The sequence below is a fragment of the Bos indicus x Bos taurus genome, chromosome 10 (genome assembly GCF_003369695.1).
Source record: "Bos indicus x Bos taurus breed Angus x Brahman F1 hybrid chromosome 10, Bos_hybrid_MaternalHap_v2.0, whole genome shotgun sequence".
Taxonomy (NCBI): domain Eukaryota; kingdom Metazoa; phylum Chordata; class Mammalia; order Artiodactyla; family Bovidae; genus Bos; species Bos indicus x Bos taurus.
Window position 1 is genome coordinate 78,353,618 of NC_040085.1, and position 13,056 is coordinate 78,366,673.

Below are 13,056 nucleotides of genomic sequence, written 5' to 3' on the forward strand. Positions count from 1 at the left end.
AATAAGCGCTTAATTTCCAAAATATTCAAACCGTTCATACAATCCAATAACAAAAAGCCAAATAAGTCAACTGAAAAATGGGCAGAAGACCTAAATATTTCTCTAAAGAAGACATATAGATGGCCAATATGTACATGAAAAGATGCTAGCATCACTATTAAAGAAATGCAAATCAAAACTACAATGTAGTATCACCTCACATCAGTCCTAACGACCATCATCAAAAAGTCTACAAACAATAAAAGCTGGAATGGGTATGGAGAAAAGGGAATCCTCCTACACTGTTGGTGGAAATGTAAATTAGTGCAGCCTCTATGGTAAACAGTATGGAATTTCCTCAAAACACTAGAGTTGCCATAAGGTTCAAAACTCCCCATACCTGGGCACATATCCTGATAAAACCATAATTTGAAGAGCTACATGTACCCCTGTGTACTTAGCAGCACTATTTACAATAGCTAACACATGTTGGCTAAACGTCCATTGACAGATTAATGGTAAAGAGGATGTGGTATTGCTGTTGTTGTTGTTCAGTAGCTAGTCATATCCAACTCATTGCGACCCCATGATCTGCAGAATGTCAGGCTTCCCTGTCCACACCAGCTCCTGGAGTTTGCTCAAACTTATGTCCATTGAATCAGTGATGCCATCCAACCATCACATCCTCTGTTGTCCCCTTCTCCTCTTGCCTTCAATCGTTCCCAGCATCAGGATCGTTTCCAATGAGTCAAATCTTCGCATCAGGTGGCCAAAGAATTGGAGTTATAGCCACAGTATCAGTCCTTCCAGCGAATATTCAGAACTGGTTTAGGATTGACTGGTTTGATCTCCTTGCAGTCCAAGGGACTCTCAAGAGTCTTCTTCAACACCACAGTTCAAAAGCATCAATTCTTCAGTGGTCAACTTTTCTTATGGTCCAACTCTCACATCCATACATGGCTACTGGAAAAACAATAGCTTTGACTAGACAGACCTTTGTTGGCAAAGTAATGTCTCTGCTTCTTAATATGCTGTCTAGGTTGGTCATAGCTTTTCCTCCAAGGAGCAAGTGTCTTTTAATTTCATGGCTGCAGTCACCACCTGCAGTGATTTTGGAGCCCCCAAAAATAAGGTCTGTCACTGTTTCCAATGTTTCCCCATCTATTTGCAATGAAGTGATAGCACTGGATGCCATGTCTTAGTTTTTTGAATGCTGAGTTTTAAGCCAGCTTTTTCACTCTCCTCTTTCATCAAGAGACTCCTTAAGTTCCTCTTTGCTTCTTGCCATAAGGGTGGTGTCATCTGCATATCTGAAGTTGTTGATATTTCTCCCTGCAATCTTGATTCCAGCTTGTGTTTCATCTAGCCTGGCATTTCACATGATGTACTCTGCATATAAGTTAAATAAACTTTCGAGCTTGAAATAGCTCAAAAGGAATTCCATCACCTGCACTAGCTTTGTGGCTTACAAATAGCTGAGAAAAGAAGAGAAGTGAAAGGCAAAGGAGAAAAGGAAAGATATACCCATCTGAATGCAGAGTTCCAAAGAATAGCAAGGAAAGATAAGAAAGCCTTCTTAAGTGAACAGTGCAAAGAAATAGAGGAAAACAATACAATGGGAAAGACTAGAGGTCTGTTCAAGAAAATTAGAAATAACAAGGGAACATTTCATGAAAAGATAAGCACAGTAAAGGACAGAAACAGTATGGACCTAATACAAGCAGAAGATATTAAAAAGTGGCAAGAACGAGGGTGTAATAACCCACCTAGAGCCAGACATCCTGGACTGTGAAGTCAAGGGGGCCTTATGAAGCATTACTATGAACAAAGCTGGTGGAGGATTGGTATATATATATGTTTCCATTACATATATAATGGAAATATTCAGTTCAGTTCAGTCGCACAGTCACGTCCGACTCTTTGTGACCCCATGGATTGCAGCATGCCAAGCTTCCCTATCCATCGCCAACTCCTGGAGTTTACTCAAACTCATGTTCATTGAGTCGGTAATCCCATTTAACCATCTCCTCCTCTGTTGTCCCCTTCTCTGTCTGCCTTCAATCTTTTCCAGCATCAGGGTCTTTTCCAATGAGTCAGTTCTTCGCATCAGGTGGCCTAAGTATTGGAGTTTCAGCTTCAGCATCAGTCCTTTCAACGAATATTCAGGACTGATTTCCTTTAGGATAGACTGGTTGGATCTCCTTGCAGTCCAAGAGACTCTCATGTGTCTCCTCCAACACCACAGTTCAAAACCATCAATTCTTTGGCACTCAGCTTTCTTAATAGTCCAACTCTCACATCCATACATGACTACTGGAAAAACCATAGCATTGACTAGACGGACCTTTGTTGGCAAAGAAATGACTCTGGTTTTTAATATGCTGTCTAGGTTGGTCATAGCTTTTCTTCAAAGGACCAAACATCTTTTAATGGAAATATTCAGTTCAGTTCAGTCGCTCAGTCATGTCTGACTCTTTGCAACCCCCATGAATCACAGCACACCAGGCCTCCCTGTCCATCACCAACTCCTGGAGTTCACCCAGACTTGTGTCCATCGAGTCAGTGATGCCATCCAGCCATCTCATCCTCTGTCGTCCCCTTCTCCTCCTGCCCCCAATCCCTCCCAGCATCAGAGTCTTTTCCAATGAGTCAACTCTTCCCATGAGGTGGCCAAAGTACTGGAGTTTCAGCTTCAGCATCATTCCTCCCAAAGAAGTCCCAGGGCTGATCTCCTTCAGAACGGACTGGTTGGATCTCCTTGCAGTCCAAGGGACTCTCAAGAGTCTTCTCCAACACCACAGTTCAAAAGCATCAATTCTTCGGTGCTCAGCCTTCTTCACAGTCCAACTCTCACATCCATACATGACCACAGGAAAAACCATAGCCTTGACTAGACAAACCTTTGTTGGCAAAGTAATGTCTCTGCTTTTGAATGTGCTATCTAGGTTGGTCATAACTTTCCTTCCAAGGAGTAAGTGTCTTTTAATTTCATGGCTGCACTCACCATCTGCAGTGATCTTGGAGCCCAGAAAAATAAAGTCTGACACCATTTCCACTGTTTCCTCATCTATTTCCCATGAAGTGATGGGACCAGATGTTGAGCTTTAAGCCAACTTTTTCACTCTCCACTTTCACCTTCATCAAGAGGCTTTTTAGTTCCTCTTCACTTTCTGCCATAAGGGTGGTGTCATCTGCATATCTGAGGTTATTGATATTTCTCCCGGCAATCTTGATTCCAGCTTGTGTTTCTTCCAGTCCAGCGTTTCTCATGATGTACTCTGCATAGAAGTTAAATAAGCAGGGTGACAATACACAGCCTTGATGTACTCCTTTTCCTATTTGGAACCAGTTTGTTGTTCCATGTCCAGTTCTAACTGTTGCTTCCTGACCTGCATACAAATTTCTCAAGAGGCAGATCAGGTGGTCTGGTATGCTCATCTCTTTCAGAATTTTCCACAGTTTATTGTGATCCACACAGTCAAAGGCTTTGGCATAGTCAATAAAGCAGAAATAGATGTTTTTCTGGAACTCTCTTGCTTTTTCCATGATCCAGCGGATGTTGGCAATTCGATCTCTGGTTCCTCTGCCTTTTCTAAAACCAGCTTGAACATCATCCATAAAAAAAGAATGAAATAATGTCATTTGCAGGAACTCGCAAGGATCTAGAGATTATCATACTAAGTGAAGTAAATGAGAAAGAGGACAACAAGTACCATATGACATCACTTATATGTGGAATGTAAAATACAATACTAATGAAATTATCTATGAAACGGAAACAGATTAACAGATGTAGAGAATAGACTGTGGTTGCCCGAGGTGGGGGTGATGCAGGAGGGAAGGACTGGTAGTTTGGATTAGCAGATGCAAACTATTATACATAAGATAAATAAACGACACGGTCCTATTGTATAGCCCAAGGAATTATATGCAATATCCTGTGATAGACAATAATGGAAAGGAACATGAAAAAAATGTATGTAACTGAATTACTTTGCTATACAGCAGAAATGAACACAACATTGTAAATCAACTAGACTTCAATAAGATTTAAAAAAAAAAAAAAAAGAACTTCTGAAATCCTCTTATACTTTCTCTTTAATTAAAAATTGTGTAGAAAATTCTTCAAGAGATGGGAATACCAGACCACTTGACCTGCCTCCTGAGAGATTTGTATGCAGGTCAAGGAGAAAGAGTTAGAACCTGACATGGAACAACAGACTGGTTCCAAATAGGGAAAGGAGTATGAAAGTCTGTATATTGTCACTCTGTGCAGAGTACATTAACTTCTATGCAGAGTACATCATGTGAAATGCTGGGCTGGATAAAGCACAAGCTGCAATCAAGATTACCGGGACAAATATCAATAACTTCAGATATGCAGATGACACCACTTTTGACAGAAAGTGAAGAGGAACTGAAGAGCCTCTTGATGAAAGTGCAAGAGGAGAGTGAAAAAATTGTCTTAAAATTCAATATTCAAAAAACTAAGATTATAGCATCCGGTCCCAATACTTCATGACAAATAGATAGGGAAACAATGGAACTAGTGAGAGACTCTATTTTTTGGGGCTCCAAAATCACTGCAGATGGTGACTGCAGCCATGAAATTAAAAGATGATTAAAAAAGATGCTTTTGAACTGTGGTGTTGAAGAAGACTCTTGAGAGTGCCTTGGACTGCAAGGAGACCCAACCAGTCAATCCTAAAGGAATCAGTCCTGAATACTCATTGGAATGACTGATGCTGAAGCTGAAATGCCACTACTTTGGCCACCTGATGTGAAGAACTGACTCACTGGAAAAGACCCTCACGCTGGGAAAGATTGAAGGTGGGAGAAGAAGGGGACAACAGAGGATGAGATGGTTGGATGGCATCACTGACTTGATGGACATGAATTTGAGCAAACTTTGGGAGTTGGCAACAGACAGGGATGCCTGACATGCTGCAGTCCGTGGGGTTGCAAAGAGTTGGACACAACTGAGCGACTGAACTGAATTGAACTCAACTGATGGGCTCAAAGTAGCCACATTATGACTATGAGGGAAGTTAGCCTTAGAGCAAGGCCCACATTGTAAATGGTAGAGCAGGGAGGTAAGAAAAAATAAAGACAGAAGAACCTCATTCTTGATAAGATTATTAAAGTTCTGGATCACTTAGTCCTGAAAGGCAGCCGATTTAATCTCTCTGCTGAATGGGCCAATACATTTCCTTACTGGTTAAGCTACTCTGAGTTGTTTGTTTCTTATTTTTGAAAACTTTCTAGTTCAGACACTATGACACAACTATATTATGGAATACAACATAGCAGTTTTAAAAATAAGGCAGATTTCTATATACTAATTTCATATAAAAAACCCTATTAATGAATAAATGTTGAAAAACTGTATGATTCTATTTACATAAAATTTTTAAAAGCAAAATAAATGAACCATTTCTATAAGTGTTGTATATGTAGATGTGCTTGTGTAATTTATTTCTAAGCTAAAATATGCGTAATATTTGCTATGTTGAAAATATACGTAGTGCATATGTAAACTGTAAAGCATAATAATAAAATTAAAATCATTAAACCCAGCAATGAATTTACATACTAGAACATTATCAAAACCATTGGGGATACTTATATGCTCTTTTCCAAACTCCACCTTTGGTTTCTCCAAAAGAAAAATAGCAATTGCAAGAGATAACCAGTACTCTGAATTATTTTTTTAAATAATTAAATTAATTAATTTATTTTTGGTTTTGCTGTGTGGGCTTTTCTCTAGTTGTGCTAAGTAGGGGCGACTCTCCAGTTGCACTGTATTGGCTTCTCCCTGGGGTGCCTTCACTTGTGGAGCACGGATTCTAGGGCACGTGGGCTTCACTGTGTGCAGCGCAGTCTCAGTCGTTGCGGTTCCAGGCTCAGGAGCATAGGTTTAATAGTTGTGGCGCAAGCACTTCATTGCTCTGACGCATGTGGAATCTCTCCAGATCAGGGACAGGACCCGTGTCTCCTGCATTGGCAGACAGATTCTTTACCACCGAGCCACCAGGGGAGCCCTTACCTTGAATTTTTAATTAATTTTCTTAAAGTATAGTTTACCACATATATGTGTTTCTTAAACAATAGTTGCTTATATAATTTTTTAATCTTTATATTAATGGTATCGTACAACATACAGTTCTATGACTTCTTCGACTCAACATTTCGTGTATGTAACTGTAGTTTATTCATTCTATCTTTATACAGTGCTCATTATATAAATTTTGAAAATATGTATATTTATTCTCCTGTCAACCACGTGAACACTTTCCATTGTTTTTTCCTTTATGAACAATGGTGCCATGGACATTCTTGAACATGTGTACTGCTGTATATACACAAGTTTCTTTATGAAATTAGAAACTGAACTACTAATTCTTAGGCGAAGCACATGCTTTATTTTTCTAGGTTATGCCAAAATAGTTGTGCCAATGTACACTTTCACCAGCAATCCCTAAGTGTTCCTGTTTTTCTACATTCTTGTATTATTAGACTCCTTAGTTTTTACAAATGCTGCTGCTGCTGCTGCTGCTGCTGCTGCATCACTTTAGTCGTGTCCGACTCTGTGCAACCCCATAGACGGCAGCCCACCAGGAAATGACTTTAAAATGATACCTCACTATGGTAATAGCTTTTCTATGATTACTAATAAAAGGAAGCAGTTTTTATATCTTATTCATCAACTGTCTTCCCTCTATAGTCCTAGTTAAACATAGCTCAGGATAATACTTCCTCCTGGAAGACTTCCCTGACTTCACCAGATTCTCAGGCTAGCCAAAGTGCTGGTACTAATACTTTGCATATTTCTATCATTACACTTTAACAGATCCTCCAGTTTTCAAAGCTACTTATCTCTCTCTTTTTTTTTTAAAATTATTTGGCTGCATTGGGTCTTGTTTGAGTCATGTGGGGTCTTTCATTGATGTGCAGGGACTCTCTAGTTCTGGTGCATGTGCTCAGTAGTTGCAGTACACAGGCTTAGTTGCTCTGCAGTATGTGAGATCTTAGTTCCCTGAACAGGGACAGAACTCATGTCTTTGGCATTGCAAGGCAGATTCTTAACCACTGGACCACCAGGGAAGTCTCATGACTATCTCTTCTTTATAGCCCAAAGAACAGTCTAATTCATCATTTCATATGGTGTGTGTTAGTTGCTCAGTTGTGTCTGACTCTTTGAGACCCCATGGACTGTAGCCCGCCAGGCTCCTCTATCCATGGGATTCTCCAGGCAAGAATACTGGAGTAGGTTGCCAGTCCCTTCTCCAGGGGATCTTCCCGAGTTAGGGATTGAATCCAGATCTCCAAGCATTGCAGGCAGATATTTTTGCCAACTGAGCCAGCCTTTGGGAGGCCTGGCATGCTGCAATTCATGGGGTTGCAGAGAGTCGGACATGACTGAGAGACTGAACTGAATTGAACTGAGCCACCAGATTACCATTTCGTATGGAAAACTGCCCCTTTTTTATACCTATTTCTTCTTTTACCCAATGCTTTTTTGATAATTAATTTTAGATGACCTAACACAATATGCCTATCTTCTATAATTATATAAATATTTTAATAATGCCAATTGACAGCAGTTTGAAATCACATAAAGTCTAAATCTTGATGACAAAGTAGCCTAAATTGGAGCTCCAGGCAGAGATGTAGAGACAAACTGCTTGATACCTGGCTGTTTAAAACTGTTTTCCTATTTTTAAAGACATGCTGTGATTTTTAAATATTGACATAGATAGCTTAGCCATTTAAAGGTAAATAAACACATGGTCCCTTCCTTGAAGGAACTCAGTGTCTAACATGGAAACTATGTGAGAAACAGTTGACAATCATACAGGAAGCTGTATGGCTAAGCCTTTGGGAGACAGGAGCTTCGCCAGGACACCACCTTAGTTCCAGCAGCTCTGATGACAACTCAGATACCTTGATAGGAGTTCCAATAATTTCCTCCTCTCAATCCAAGGCACAAATGTACCTATTCTAGTGACCTTCTGTTTTTGACATAATTCACCTACTCTCTCACCTATCGCTGCATTTTTCTTTTGCTATCAATTCATTGATCTTGAGTTTAAATTCCTGAGATGATCTGCTTGGTTCAGCTAAAGTATGTTCTTTTCATAAGGCACCTGATATTTTGCTGACCATTTGGCTCAAATATGGTAATAGAGCCAGAATGTACATAATGAAATTGTGTGCATGCTCAGTCATGTCTGACTCTTTGCAACCCCATGGACTGTAGCCTGCCAAGCTCCGCTGTCCCTGGAATTTTTCAGGCAGGAATGCTGGAGAGGGTTGCCATTTTCTACTCCAGGGGATCTTCTCAACACAGGGATTGAACCTGGATTTCCTGCGTCTCCTGCATTGGCAGGCAGATTCTTTGCCACTGAGCCACCTAGGAAGTCCACATAATACATAATACTGGAGTGGGTTGCCATTTCCTTCTCCAGGAGATCTTCCCAACTTAGGGATGGAACCCGGGTCTCCCGTATTGCAGGCAGACGCTTTACCATCTGAGCCACCAGGGAAGCTCACATAATACAATTCACAATATCCAAATTAATTATCTTCAGCTGCATTCCTCAGCAAGGGCCCCTCAGGTTGGGGTTGAGGGTCATTACATATGAATAGCTTGGCCTATCCACGACAAGTGATATGCGCATGCGTGCTCAGTCGCTTCCCTGGTGTCTGCCTGTTCGCCTGTTCGTGATGCCATGGACTGTAGCCCACCAGGCTCCTCTATCCATGGGATTCTCCAGGCAATACTGGAGTGGGTTGCCATGCCCTCCTCCAGGGGATTTTCCCAACCCAGAATTGAATCTGTGTCTCCTGCGTTGCAGACAGATTCTTCACCCACGGTGTCACCTGGGAAGCCCTACAAGTGATATATGAGTGCATTATTTAGGGCTCTTTCTGTTGAAGGGATGGGACATTCAATTCAAACTGATTTAGGAAAAGGAATTTATTGGCTTACAAACCGAGAAGCCTAGAAGCATGCTGTTGTGTTGCTGTTTAGACGCCAAGTTGTACCTGGCTCTTTTGCAACCCCACGGACTATAGACCACCAGGCTCTTCTGTCCAAGGGATTTTCTGGGCAAGAACACTGGGATGGGTTGCCATTTCCTTCTTCAGGGGATCTTCCCCATGTAGGGCTCAAACCTGTGTCCCCTGCATTGGCGGATGTATTCTTATCCATTGTGCCACCAAGGAAGTCCTAGAAGCATAACTGGCCTAAAGAACGGCTGAATCCATAATTTCAAATGATACTGTCAGCTTAGCCCTGCTTTCTTCTGTGTTGGTTTTGTTTTCTCTCCACTAGCTCTAAGTTTAAATCCTCCCAGAGTTAAGTGAAAAAAGGAAGAGTTCTCCTGCCCTCCCCCTTTAAGCTTTTTTCTTGATAAAGCACATAGTGTAAAGGTTGAAAGCATGGACTCAGTAACCAGGTTGGCTTCATCAATTATCTACTATTCCTATAATCTTATTTAACCTCTTCAAGCCTTAGCTTTTTTTCATCTGTATCACAATAGTTCCGGTACCATCACTTCACAGCAAATAGATAAATAAAAAGTGGAAACAGTGACAAATTTTATTTTCTTGGGCTCCAAAATCACTGCGGACAGTGACTACAGCCACGAAATTAAAAGACGTTTGATCCTTGGAAGAAAAGCCATCACAAACCTAGACAGCATATTAAAAAGCAGAGACATTACTTTGCTGACAAAGGTCCATCTAATCAAAACTATGGTTCTTCCAGTAGTCATGTATGGATGTGAGAGTTGGACCATAAAGAAGGTGGAGTCCTGAAGAACTGATGGTTTTGAACTATGGTGTTGGAGAAGACTCTTGGGGGTCCTTTGAACAGAAAGGGGATCAAACCAGTCAATGCTAAAGGAAATCAACCCTGAATATTCATTGGAAGGAATGATGCTGAAGCTGAAGCTCTAATTCTTTGGCCACCTGATGCAAAGAGCCGACTCACTGTAAAAGATCCTGATGCTGGGAAAGATTGAGGACAAGAGGAGAAGAGGACGACAGAGGATGAGATGGCTGGATGGCATCACCAACTCGATGGACATGAGTTTGAGCAATGGACATGAGTTGGAAGGACAAGGAAGCCTAGCATGCTGTAGTCCATGGGGGTCCCAAAGAGTCAGACACAACTTAGCAACTGAACAACAATCACAATAGTTTCTACTATCTGGGTTGCTAAGAGATTTAAAGTTGCTGATATTTGTAGGATGCCTAAAATAGTGCCTGATACAATGTAAGGGCTATATTACCAGCTCTGATTGGGTCGTAAGTCCCTCCCTATGTCCTAAGGGTTTTTGCTAGGGTTGGGACTTTCTATCCAAACTACAAAGATCTGGAGTAGTGGAAGGATGGTTTCTTTTAAGAAATTGGAGTGCCTTTACTAAAGGCTGGGGAAAAGAGGCCAGGTCAACATAAACAACACGCTTACTATAGGAAAGCAAATTGTTGCTTGAGACTTCTCTAAGGTTTTATCATACAAGCAATACGTGAATTTGTGTACATTGTTTCTAATTATATATAGGGATAACCTGAGAGGATTTGTTTATGCTTGCGATTGTTAAAAAAAAAAAAGCACAAACTTTTTATTTGAAAAAATAACTAGCATTTGACCAGCACTTTACTGAACAAAGTATTTTCACATGTATTAGCTATTTAATCCATGCAATAGCTCTGGGAGAGTAGGTTTTATTAGACTTTCTTAATGGTAACAAACTTTGCAAGCAGAAAATAACAGATGGATGTAAATTTTACAAATGGTGGTACTGGTTATAGCATTCTACATTAGTCTCCTACTGCTTTTTATGCACTGTTGGTATCCACATATAACCACTTCTTTCATTCAACATATATTTACTGAGCCTTTGTTGTTTATGAGGCATCATCCTAGGCACTTAGTATACACAGCAGTAAACAAAACAGACCATACTCGCACTCCTTAAGTTTACATCTAGTGGGGTATGGGCAAACAAGCCATAAAATAAAGAAGGAAAAAGTGTTATACAGTAAAAGTAAATAGCAAAACCAGATAAGGAGTATATGCTGCTGCTGCTGCTAAGTCGCTTCAGTCACGTCCGACTCTGTGCGACCCCATAGACCGCAGCCCACCAGGCTCCCCCGTCCCTGGGATTCTCCAGGCAAGAACACTGGAGTGGGTTGCCATTTCCTCCTCCAATGCATGAAAGTGAAGTCAAAGTGAAGTCGCTCAGTCGTGTCCGACTCTTAACGACTCCATGGACTGCACCCTACCAGGCTCGTCCGTCCATGGGATTTTCCAGGCAAGAGTACTTAGAGTGGGGTGTTCAATTTTATAGGCAGTGGTCAGTTCAGGTTGTCCTCTATTATTCTGCGTTGTTTGCAGCTCTCCTGAACAAGGATAATAGTTCCATTTCTATTTACCATACTCCCAGCACCAGGCACTCAGAGACAGTAATTTTATACTAAATAAAAAACTCTTCTAAGATGCAAGCAGTTGGGAAATACAGGCCTGTACTAGATACTGACCATACAATCCATAAATTGAATAACCTAATCACTCGTGATTTAATTAATCTAATCACTGAAATTCTATGGGTTAAATACTATTACAGGCCGTTTTTAAGAATTCCAAACATGTTTTAGCCGCCTCTTTGGCCCTACCAGCGCGTGTAAGCTTTCCTGTTTGTGTATGTGCGCACTTTTTCAAAACCACAGCCTTAGCCACTTATCTCTTGGTATCAACAGTAGTTTTCTAGGATTAGCACTTGGGATTTCTACTGAGGAGCTGCGTGAGACCCAGTTATCAGCCCATCGAACTTCAGTGAGCCACAAAGCAAGGTTCTGACCCCCAAAACACGAACTACCGAAAGCGGGAAGCCCTCTTTACAGTCCTCACACCGAGTCCAGCAGGAACCTTGACCTCAAGATGGCGTCGCGTAATCATAAGATTCAATCAGCTCCAATCAAAAATGGCAGGGTGGGTCGTAAATGACGGCTCAAGACTTTCTAGCCCTCATTAGGCGCTCCATCTCTATGGTGACTCGCCGCTGCGTGGTGATTCAGAGCCAAGAGTGAAGACTATCTATACGCGCTCTTCTCTATGATCCTCCTCCCCACGCCCCTGGCCGCAATGCACGCCGGGCACTAGGAAGACCTCCAGAAGAAGCTCCCCGCGCAGCGCGGCAGTGTTTTGCGGCCTGTGCGAGTAGGCGCTTTGGAATCAGTCTCCCGGATAGCGGCGCGCAGAAACCTCGAACCGGTGGAGCCCACTTGTAACCTGGAGCCCGGAAGACCGCGAAGACAGTACCGTTTCCTCAGCGGCGGGTGAGTTCACGCCTCAGAACGCGTGTGGAAACCGGGAGACTGGGTACTTCGGTTGGGGGCGGAGGGAAAGCCTGGGAGGCTGCGAGAGGGCCGGGGTGGGATGGGAATAAGGGGACGGGGGCGGGGAGTTGGGGTGGGGGAGGGGACGGGCACGAGGCTTGGGTTTCTCCACTTCTCTAAGGCCTGGAAAATCTGTGGGCCTAGCGGCAGCCGGTGCAGGCCAAGCCTCCCGGCAGAGCCTTCCTCCTTGCATTGTCGCCCACTTTTCCTTTCCTTTCCCCGGCTCGCCACAGAGTGGCCTCGGCCCATTCTGGACTCCGCGTTTGCCAGAAAACGAGCGGTCGCCCCCCCTGGGGAGTCCTTTCCTGAGATCCCTTTCAAGCCTGAGCCTGCGGAAGCCCTCCGGTAGATATTCTGGGCCGAGGGTACAATTGCTGCAGACTCTGCCTAGAAGCTGGCCAGCACCCACCCTTTTTAGCGGGGGTGGGGTAGGGGGGCTGGCCACCGTCTCATTTCTTTCCCTTCCTCTCTGGTCATCTAAAGCCCGCCACCAAGTGAACTGCCCTCTCTCCCCCCGCCCCCCCCCACACCCCCCGCCCCCCACCCCGACTTAAATTTAGCTGCTGCCCAACTTTTCTAGCACTCTCCTGGTTGGTTTGCCTGTCTTAAGATTGTGATGAGTGTTGTGGCCCTGCCCCTTTGCTCCCCTGGAGGTTACAGTAAACTGTG

At 42.7% G+C, this 13,056-nt stretch overlaps 1 protein-coding gene across 1 annotated transcript in view; it reads left to right on the forward strand.

Moving 5' to 3' along the window:
- Positions 1 to 12,141: 12,141 nt before the first annotated feature.
- The window catches only part of RBM25 (RNA binding motif protein 25), a 53,534-nt gene continuing 52,619 nt past the window's right edge, over positions 12,142 to 13,056 (forward strand). The window contains exon 1 of the mRNA XM_027552343.1: positions 12,142 to 12,327. The gene's annotated coding sequence lies outside the window, so the exon portion shown is untranslated. The remainder of the gene's footprint in view (positions 12,328 to 13,056) is intronic.